Source organism: Microtus oregoni, unplaced genomic scaffold (assembly GCF_018167655.1).
Source record: "Microtus oregoni isolate MIOR12 unplaced genomic scaffold, Mior012 000014F_ref0000157, whole genome shotgun sequence".
NCBI lineage: Eukaryota > Metazoa > Chordata > Mammalia > Rodentia > Cricetidae > Microtus > Microtus oregoni.
The window spans coordinates 39053539-39063617 of record NW_024543073.1 but is presented as its reverse complement, the minus strand read 5'-3'; the positions used below and the strand labels follow the sequence as shown (position 1 = coordinate 39063617).

At 38.8% G+C, this 10079-nt stretch overlaps 1 long non-coding RNA gene across 1 annotated transcript; it reads left to right on the top strand.

The window, feature by feature from the left end:
* The first annotated feature begins 3929 nt into the window (after nucleotides 1-3929).
* On the top strand, nucleotides 3930-7930 carry LOC121455642. Its single transcript, XR_005975529.1, has 3 exons — nucleotides 3930-3952; nucleotides 5142-5231; nucleotides 7894-7930. It is a non-coding gene; the product is annotated as an uncharacterized LOC121455642 (long non-coding RNA).
* The last annotated feature ends 2149 nt before the right edge of the window (nucleotides 7931-10079 follow it).

Genomic DNA, 10079 nt, shown 5'->3' with positions numbered 1-10079 from the left:
TGGCTAGTTTTGTGTCAACTTGCCATAAGCTAGATCTAGTAGGGAACAGTGGACCTAAATTGGAAAAATATTTCCACCAGACTGACCAATGGGCAAGGCTATCACACATTTTCTTAATTAGTGATTGATGTAGGACAGAAAAACTCACTGTGGGAGGTGTCATCCATGGGCTTCTGGTCCTTCTAGATAGCAGGTTAAACAAGGCATGAGGGGCAAGTCAGTAAGCAGCATTCCTCCATGGCCCCTGCATCTTTTCTTGCCTTTAAGTTGCATCCCTGGCTTCCCTCTTTGATGGACTAATAAGTTGCAATGTGAAATAAACCCATTCCTTCTCAAGTTGCTTTTAGTCATTTTGCTTTATCACACATTAGAAACCCAAACTGAGACCCCTCTAAGGTCTTATCAGGTTTTGACCAGGTTTACAATACTAGGCACATATTTCCTTATGGGCAGCAAGACTCATCCATTGGGAACGAATCAAATTGAGAAGAGGTTGACTACACCTTCCAACAGTCTTGCCACTGTTTCACCAGTAGGCACATCTTGCCTTGCAGATCAATAGCATGAACGGATCACTGCTGGATGATTCTCTTAAAACTTCTTCCCACCCCCAGCATTCTATTTAGCACCTTCTGGCACTATGAAAGCTACTCAACAGACAGGAAAATTGTTAGGTCAGTTCTTGATTAATTTGTCTATGTCTTGCATCTAAAGCCTTAGTGTCTCTCTCTTAAATAATCTTGGGTGTGCTATATTGACATATGTATATTTACATACATAGAGAGCCAGTGATATGGCCAGGTGATTGATGAGCATGTGTGCATACATGTCCATGAATGCTTGTTTTAGAGAATAGATGGAGGAAAAGAAAGAAAAGATACTATTATAAACAATATTTATTGGTTTTCAAATTTACACTATAAATTGAAGGTGGATATAGAGAGAATTAGAAAAGATGTTTTTCTCAAAGGATTAGAGAAACTCTGATAATTAGAGCTCTATGCTTGAAATTTGAAATTCTATTTTCAGATTTCTGACATTTAAGTATTTGTTGATTAATTGTTAATTATTTCTTTTCTCACAAGATTGAATACTGGTGACAGTATGTATAGATAATCTCTAAGAATATACTGAAAACATTTTTTGAATGAAGAAATGAAAAATCAGATAATATAACTTTGAAGAGAAGGTACGGTTGACTTAGTTTTCCTCATGTTATTTGTATAAATTAAACAAAGATCTATTGTGGCCTAGATTCTTCAACATCAATGCAGGGTTTCCTGAGGAAGATGTCAGAGACTTGTGGTGAAGTGAGGGCTCCCCTGATCTGTAGCATCTCAGAGGATATTCTTTGCATCCCTAGAATGTTTTCATTTGGAACAAAATGCTGGTGATGCGCCCAAGTGTGTGTGTGTGTGTGTGTGTGTGTGTGTGTGTGTGTGTGGTGTGTATGTGGTGTGTATGTGTGTATAGTGTGTGTGTATATGTGTTGCTGTCTCTTTTTAGAATATCTACTAGGCAGACACTATGTGTTTTGAGTTGATTGTCTAACAGTTTATCCTCCCTGAAATCTCTACTTTGTTGGGAACCACTTAACGTTTTAAACATTAAGATGGTGTATCTGCCTTGCTGTGTGAAATGAAGAAAAGTGCCTGAAATGTAGACTATGAGCTGTAAAACCTCTCTTTTCAGCCTGGGTATGAAGTTAGAGTGATGTGGGAAGTCCTTCTGTGTATATGCTGCTTTTAATGGTTAATGAATAAAGCTATTTCTGCCAATGTCTTAGCAGAGTAAAACCAGGTGTAAGTCCAAACAGAGATATAGAGAGTAGGCAGAATTAGGGAGACATCATGTTACTGCCTAAGGAGACAGATGCCAGATGGAACTTTACATTATAGGTAGGCCACAGTCTCGTGGCAATATATATATTAATAGAAATGGATTGATTTAAAATATAAGAGTAAGCCAGGAATATGCTTTCACCATTGACCAAACAGTGTTGTAATTAATATAGTTTCTGTGTGATTATTCGGGTCTCAGTGGCCAGGAAATAAATGAGTAGTCTCTGTTTACATTAGAACCCTCAAACTGGCCTTGCACCTTGCTTGGTACTATAAGAGTCCACCCTCAAGGCTCTCAAATTGTAGCTTTCTTCACTCTGTAACAGGTCAGCTCCCACTACTCCACTCCTGCTTTCCTGTTGTAAGACTGCATTAATATCTATGTCTGCAACTGCCCCATATCCTAGTCCCTTTATCTACGTAATTTATAACTTTCCTTTTTGATTTAGACTCATATTCCCCATTTTATTGGAGTTCCATGTGAGAAAAAGGATAAAAATACATGATCAATCTACCCATTAAACTAGAGTTTTCCTGTGTTATGGATTAAAAACAATAGCTCTTATTAACAGACTCAATTTATAGAAAAATATATTGAATCTCAGAGAGGTCCACTAAATAGCTTAGTACCTCGCAACTAAGTCACAAAGCTGTGATTCAAATCTATTTTTATCCAAGTCTAAAGTCTATATTTTTTCCATATAGAATTCTGTTGTCCATGGCCATGTGGAGCAGAAGGCAGGCAACTGCTGTCTTATGGTTTTATGAAGACAGTGTTCAGATCATGTAAGATTGACCGATGCTAAATATTTCCCAACAGGCTTAAAATGTTTGGTTTTTCTTTATTTAATAATTTTAAGTGATTTCTGACCTTCAGTCTATAAGTAGGATATTCACGGTGTAAGAATAAAAAGCTTTAGGGGAGACTATGCAATGAATGGGACGTGGGGGTTATCTTTAAACAAAGATAGTAGATATAATTTCATTTTTTCCTAAGCACTAAATAATGTACAATTAAAGCCCTGCAGGAGAGACATGAAGTAGAACTGAGTAACCTATAGTACCTAATTATAAATTTGGCTACTGATACAGTCAGGCACACCCACAAGAAGAAACCCTATGGTTAGGTGACTCCTCTTTGAAGCCTCCTTAAATGATCATGGAAATTCCTGATGCCCAGCTTTCAGCCAAACACACAGAACGAATGAGACATGCACCTTCATTCAAGAGTGTTCTTTGGTGTGTACTCTTTGGATGTGTGGTCACTTTATTGATCTTAAATGTAATGCAAAGCTAAATTTAAGATACAATGAGTAAAGGATCCTTAAAACAAGAAAGAGTGGTGACAGAAACTGTGGCCACTAGGATTCCAAGAGCTGACTATTGCACATTTGTGATGGAACACACACTGCATGGTACCCTTTCCTGTAGTTCTATAGGTTTGGGAAAAAAGCTGAACTGGACAGCGCTACATAAAGAGCTGGACTGGTTCAGCTGAGTGCTAGATGAGCATCTCTCAGAAGACTCAGCAGGATCCTCCTATCACCATCATTCCCTCAGTCATTACTCCCCAGATCAAAGAGCTACTGCCTAGGCTGTATTCTCCTAGGCTCCGGTGAGATACTACTCTGTATCTAAGTTTATCTTGTTTCTCCAGTGATAAGACCTCCCCAGGAGTATTAATAGACATCAGGCCAACCAATCTAGATTCGTTGCTTTGCATCAGAGCCAGGGCCAAACCTGTAATTGAAGATAAGCAGACAGGTGTTCATCATCATGGCATTTCCCGGAGTGCAGGGGTAAGCCCTGGCTGTATGTATGGATGTGGGAGTGAGCTAAATGAAAAGTAGGTTTCTGAATGATGTGTCACTCAGTGTGTGTGTGTGGGGGGGGCAGGGGTCTGAAAAAGAGAGGCTTTTAGAAAGAGGACAGCACCTGGAGACCAGGAATTTGTGACCTGTCTTTGTAGCCAGCCTGCCTCTGCAGCTGTGGGGTGAATGGGATGAACATTTCTCTTCTGGACCAGCCTTCTCCTTCTCTGCAACACGAGTGACACGAGGGTACCAAGAAAACCTGGCAATACTGCTGCAAGGATTCAGAAAAGAAAACAAGTAGATAAGTCCAAATAACTTTTAAAAATTATCTTCTTTTCCCTCTATCTCCTCTCATCTTTATTTTGTGTTTTGATCTTATATTTGGAAAACCAATGAATATTTTATTTTGACTGCATTAAGAAAAAAAAAGTTTCAGGCATGACAACAGCGTTCTTTAACATAACAAGCAAACACACATCCCTACGCATTCTCAATCCTTTCCTAGTAGCAGGCTTTGGTTTAATATTAATTTTCCTTTAAAGTTCCCACCTCAGACTTCCCCTTTAACTCCTGCCTTCTCACAAGTCATTTCCTTCTTCCCCTCTCCTTTTCTACTGGATATCCTGTTTCTTTGCTGTTTTCTTGTTGAGATTCTCTCTTAATTTTTTTTTTTAAATTTTCTTTCACTTCCTCTAATTTCCACATTTTCTTTTAAGTGTGTTTCCCTTTATGAACCTGAAGTGTGGAGAGTGTGCAAATGTGCAAATGTGATGTGGGCAAAGAAATTCGTGTGTTTGCAAGGTTACCAGTTTCAAAAACAAATCATTGTCTTTTCTTTTTTCAGTTTTTTATTTTTTATTAATTAATTGATGAATTATTTTTTTTCCAGCCTGATTAAGTTTCCCATCCCTTCCTCTTCTCCTCTCATTCCCTCCTCCACTCCTCCCCATCCACTACCTCTCCCTTCCCATCAGAAAACTGCAGGACTTCCATGTATATCAGTCAGACAGGATATTAAGTAAGACTAAGCACCTCCTTTCCTATTAAGGCTGGGCAAAGCAACCCAGCAAGAGGAAAGGGTCCCAAGAGCAGGCAACCGAATCAGAGATTGCTCCTGCTCCTTCTGCGAGGAGTCCCATATGAAGACCAAGCCACAGAACTCTAACACGTGTGCAGAGGGGCAGGATCAATCCCATACAAGCTCTCTGGTTGGCAGTTCAATCTCTGTGAGCCCCTATGAGTCCAGGTCAATTGACTCTGCATGTTTTTCCATGGTGTCCTTGGTCCTCTGGCTTGCATAACCCCTCTTTCCCTTCTTCCACAGGATTTCTCAAGGTCTGGGCAGGGTTTGGCTGTGGGTCTCTGCATTTGTTTCCATAAGTTGCAGGGTGAAGCTTCTAATAACAATTAGGCTAGGCAATGATCTATGAGCGTAGAAAAAAATCATTAGGAATCATTTCATTGACTTTTTTTTTCTTTTTGCCAGTCATGTTCAGTCTATCCAAGATCTCTGAGCTGTCTAGGCTCTATGACCTGACCCTGAAGGACTTGTTAGGGGTGTGTTCCCTGTCATAGTGTGAGTATCAAGCTGGACCAGTCATTTGTTTACCACTCCCATAATTTACCTTTGTCCCAGCATATCTTATAGGTAGATCAAATTAAAGGTCAGAAGTTGTGTGATTGGGTCAGGGTCCCAATTCCTCCACTGATAGCCTTTCCTGGTTACAGATAATGGCCAGTTCAGGCTCTGTATCTTTCCATTTCTAGGGGTCTTAGCTAGAATAATCCTCAGAGATTCCTGGGAGTTTCCACTGCACTAGATTTCTCTTATCCCAGAGGTGCTCCTGGTTCTACGTGTCCTTCACAGTACTCTCTCCGTCTATCCTCCCCTCACCTGATCTCTACTGTTCCCACGCCCATTATTCATCCAGACCTCTTTCCCCATCTACCTGTAATGTCTAGTCTATTTCCCTTCTGCAGTGAGATTAGTGTCATCCCTGTCCCCACCTTGAGCCTTTTTTGTTACTTAGTTTGGGTATGTGAATTGTAGCCTGGTTATCCTTTACTTTACAGCTAATAACCACTTAACGGTTTTTGTCTTTCTACATCTGTGTTACCTCACACAGGATAATCTTTTCTAGTTCCATGCATTTGCCAGAAATTTCATGATGTCATTGTTTCTAATAAATGAGTAATACTCCATTGTGTAGATACACCACATTTTCTTTATCTATTCTTCAGTTGATTGGCATCTAGGTTGTTTTACCTGACCTCTCAATAAGGACTCTAAAATCCAGAAGGGCCTGGCAGACTCTAAGAGACCACAGATACCAGCCTAGACTACAATACCAAACAAAACTTTCAATCACTATAGATGAAGAAAACAAGTTATTCTATAACAAAGTCAAATTTAAGCCAATATCTATCCACAAATCCAGTACTACAAAAGGTAAATTCCACCCCAAAGAGGTTAATTACACCCATGAAAACACAGGCAATAAATAACCTCCCACCAGAAAAACTTAAAGAAGGAAAAAACACACACATACACACTACCACCACCAAAAAACAAAACATCAGGAATTAACTATCATTGCTCACTAATGTCTCTCAACATCAATGAACTAAATTCCCTCCAAAAGATCCAGGCTAAGAGAATGGACACAAAAACATGATCCATCCTTCTCCTACATACAAGAAACACACTTCAACACCAAAGATAAACAATACCTCAGGGTAAAGGGGTGGAAAAAGATTTTTTCCAATTAAATGGACTTTAAAAGCAAGCTGTATTGCTATCTTAATATCTAACAAAATAAACTTCGAACCAAAGTTAATGAAAGGAGATGGTGAAGGACACTTCATTGTCTTCTTTAAAAGTTACACTTAAATCTAAAACACAGTGTTCTGTCTGGTATCAAGAACTTTCAGCTGTTTGAAAGAAGTAAGTTATTCCACAAACATGTAGACATGCATAATATAGCTATCACTTGATATCATACAAACATGTAGACATGTATAATATAGCTATCATATGATATCACACAAACGTGTAGACATGTATAATATAGCTATCACTTGATATCATACAAACATGTAGACATGTATAATATAGCTATCATTTGATATCACACAAACATGTAGACATGTATAATATAGCTATCATTTGATATCACACAGACATGTAGACATGTATAATATAGCTATCACTTGATATCACACAGACATGTAGACATGTATAATATAGCTATCACTTGATATCATACAAACATGTAGACATGTATAATATAGCTATCATTTGATATCATACAAACATGTAGAAATGTATAATATAGCTATCATTTGACTGTACTCAGATGTTGTCAAAAATAAATTAATTAGGTAATAGCTAGCATATAAAATATGGGGAACAGAAAGCTGAATGGTAAGAAAAAGAAAAGCAAAGGGCAGAGCTTTAAGAATATTGCTCCCTACTTTCTTCATCCATTCTTCCATTGAAGGGCATCTAGGTTGTTTCCAGGTTCTGGCTATTACAAATAATACTGCTATGAACATAGTTGAACAAATGCTTTTGTCATTTGATAGAGCATCTCTTGGGTATATTCCCAAGAGTGGTATTGCTGGGTCCAGGGGTAAGTTGATCCCGAATTTCCTGAGAAACCGAAACACTGACTTCCACAGTGGTTGCACAAGATTGCATTCCCACCAGCAATGGATGAGGGTACCCGTTCTTCCACAGCCTCTCCAGCAAAGGTTATCCTTGGTGTTTTTGAGTTTAGCCATTCTGACAGGTGTAAGATGATATCTCAAAGTTGTTTTGATTTGCATTTCCCTGATTGCTAAGGAAGTTGAGCACGACCTTAAGTGTCTTTTGGCCATTTGAACTTCTTCTGTTGAGAATTCTCTGTTCAGTTCAGTGCCCCATTTTTTAATTGGGTTAATTAGCATTTTAAAGTCTAGTTTCTTGAGTTCTCTATATATTTTGGAGATCAGACCTTTGTCTGTTGCGGGGTTGGTGAAGATCTTCTCCCAGTCAGTAGGTTGCCTTTGTGTCTTAGTGACATTGTCCTTTGCTTTACAGAAGCTTCTCAGTTTAAGTAGGTCCCATTTATTCAATGTTGCCCTTAATGTCTGTGCTTCTGGGGTTCCCAGTTAGTTCCTTGGGCAGCTGAGGATTGGGAACCTGAAATGACCCTATCCTAGAGCAATACTGACGAATATCTTGCATATCATCATAGAATCTTCATCTGGTGATGGATAGAGATCGAGACAGTGACCCACACAGGAGCACTGGACTGAGCTCCCAAGGTCCCAAGGAGGAGCAGAAGGAGGGAGAACATGAGCAAAGAATTCGGGACCACGAGGCGTGCATCCACCCACTGAGACAGAGGAGCTGATCTACGGGGAGCTCACCAAGGCCAGCTGGACTGTGACCGAAAAAGCATGGGATAAAACCGGACTCTCTGAACATGGCGAACAATGAGGGCTGATGAGACACCAAGGACAATGGCACGGGGTTTTGATCCTACTTAATGTGCTGGCTTTGTGGGAGCCTAGCCAGTTTGGATGTTCACCTTCCTAGATATGGACGGAGGGGGGAGGACCTAGGACTTAACACAGGGCAGGGAACCCGGACTGCTCTGTGGACTGGAGAGGGAGGGAGAGAGGAGTGGGGGGAGGGGGAGAAGGGTGGGAGGAGGGGGAGAAGGGTGGGAGGAGGGGAAGGGAAATGGGAGGCTGGGAGGAGGTGGAAACTTGTTTTTTGTTTATGTTTTTTTTCTTCTTTTCGCAATAAAAAAAAATTAAAAAAAAAGAATATTGCAGTATTTTTTGCAAGTGGAAGCTAGGCTGAATTAATTAGCAGAAAACAATTAATGAGCATAAAAAGTGGTGCTAAAGTATGGAAAGACTTGAATTCTGAAAGTCCTTGCAACATCAGGAATTTAGATATTTTTCTTTGCTACTTTTATTATGCTATGTGTTTGCTGTAAAAATGATTGAGAAAACATCAACCAAGTACATGTCATGTCATGTTTTTCATATGACTATATAATATATGCAGTTTTTTCTTACATTTGTTCCTGAACATTTTTCTATGTTACTGAATAATAAATAGAAATGCTTAAAGGCCCTTAAAAGATCAAAAAAGGAAAAGAAAAATGTGGAGCAGAATAATGTTGAGGTCTCATAGTAGGTTAGACTGTGCTGGGTCATGTAGACTATGCAGGATTTGAATTACAGGAAAAGACCCTCTCCAGCAAGAACAGCAATGGGGAAAACTTCAGGGATGGAGTAAGGAACACAGTTCATGTGTGGTTCAGTGGGCGAAGGCACTATGATCAGGGAGGACAGTTGAGCTAGCTGTCTTTGGACAAGGTGGGGACCTAGGCAAAGGGAAAGCTTACAGGATCCTTTCTTTACCAACACCGAAGACCAGTAAGGAGAAGTGTATTGGGATAGGGGCCCATAGTCAGGAAAGAATGCTGTCCCCCAACCCAAAAGTAGCAGTTAAAAGTAGTACAGGAGTAAAAATGAAATTTCCCATGGGGAGAGCTTCCAAACTGAGAACAGTCTAGGTGAGAGCAAGGGTATTGCTTGCTTTCCCTTAACTGTCCTTGTGGTTGGTACTTAATAACATAGTTGACCCAATGCTTTTAAAACCAGGGTACAATCAGTATATTGTAAAATTTGGTTGGTCACTATGAGCAGATTTAATTCCAGCACTCTGGAGCCAAAGGAAGGCAGATCTAGGTGAATTCAAGGTCAGCCTATTCTATACAGTGAGTTAAAGGACAGCAAAAGGTACATGGTGAGACCCTGTCTCAAAACAAACAAACAAACAAACAAGTTAGAAAATAGGGAAGAAATAGAGTGGCAGAGAGATAAATACAGAAGAAAAAAGCAATATATATATATATATATATATATATATATATATATGACCTGCCATAATCATTCTCAATAATTTATTTTAGTAAACCAAGATTTTTAAGTTTGAGTCAATTTCTTTTAAAAGAAATAAAACAAAATCACATTTAATAGTGTACCAGAAACACATTTGGGCTTCTTTTTATGTATTCCAGACTTAAATAAAAATGAGTAGACGATTACCATTATTAGAAGATATTTTTCCTAATCCTTATTTTTTACTTTTTGGGTTTGTTCCTTTTATCCTTCTACACTTATAAGACATATTTTACATTACTATGTTTTTACTTGACAATAAGTAATAAAGTTTGTTTAATGAAACTTCATGCTGTACTTATGTGAACAAATTATATGGACTGCTTGCAGGATAAAATGTTTTTTTTTTTCCTGAGAACTATATAAGAGAAAAATAAGAAAAATCAATTTATCCAAAGCTGATTTGCATACTTCCTATGTATTTTGGTTAACTTTTAAATCTGTTGGAACTTTTAGTTCT